The sequence below is a fragment of the Cariama cristata genome, unplaced genomic scaffold, assembly GCF_000690535.1.
Source record: "Cariama cristata isolate BGI_N322 unplaced genomic scaffold, ASM69053v1 scaffold25265, whole genome shotgun sequence".
NCBI classification, from domain to species: Eukaryota; Metazoa; Chordata; class Aves; order Cariamiformes; family Cariamidae; genus Cariama; species Cariama cristata.
In genome coordinates this window covers 3292-3526 of record NW_009616167.1, presented here as the reverse complement: position 1 = coordinate 3526, position 235 = coordinate 3292, and positions in this window count along the sequence as shown.

Below are 235 nucleotides of genomic sequence, written 5' to 3'. Positions count from 1 at the left end.
AGGGTGTCTCGGTCGTGCGGGGGCTCAGCCTCCGTGCGTGCAGGAGCAGCTGATGATGATGATGCTGCTCTTGTCCCAAAGGCAAGTGCACAACCTCAGGAACTCACCCCCAGCTCGTCATTGCTAATCAGCCCTTCATGAGCCGTACGAAGGATGCGTGACTCACCGCGGCCGTGTCACCGGGTGGTTACGATGGCACCTTTTCCAGCCCAGCCTCTGGCAGCAGAGCTGAGAG